The sequence below is a fragment of the Myiozetetes cayanensis genome, unplaced genomic scaffold (assembly GCF_022539395.1).
Source record: "Myiozetetes cayanensis isolate MyiCay16 unplaced genomic scaffold, myiCay2020 scf3, whole genome shotgun sequence".
In the NCBI taxonomy this organism is placed as follows: Eukaryota; Metazoa; Chordata; class Aves; order Passeriformes; family Tyrannidae; genus Myiozetetes; species Myiozetetes cayanensis.
This window is the reverse complement of record NW_026087521.1, coordinates 51,376,154-51,376,579: the sequence shown is the minus strand read 5'-3', so window position 1 is coordinate 51,376,579 and position 426 is coordinate 51,376,154.

The following is a 426-nucleotide window of genomic DNA, read 5'->3' as shown; positions in this document are numbered from 1 at the left end:
ACACACATACAAAGCTGTGGATGTAAGGCGTTATGAGGAGAATTTTTACTTCTGTAGTGAAGGGGAATGGACTATACAGATAAAAGGGCCATTATATTCCCACATTAGAAGGACTTCTTGTCTGGTGGATTTTAACCAAGCTGGTTAAAACATCATGAAAATGATGCACTGACCAACTCTTTATATTCATATGACTCGGCTCACAATAAAGATTTGTGCTTAGTCAACCATATCTGTTCTGAAACAGGGTGCAGAGCAGCTTTCACTGTAAAGTCTCAAGCTTATCTAATGTGTAACAATTAAGAAATATATAATAATCCTTCTTCCTGCCTCCTGGCTTAGTAGCATGTGAATGAATCCCAACATAGAGATCCTTACTGCAATCCCAGCTGTGCCCCACCACTCCCACAGTAGCTTTATGTACAG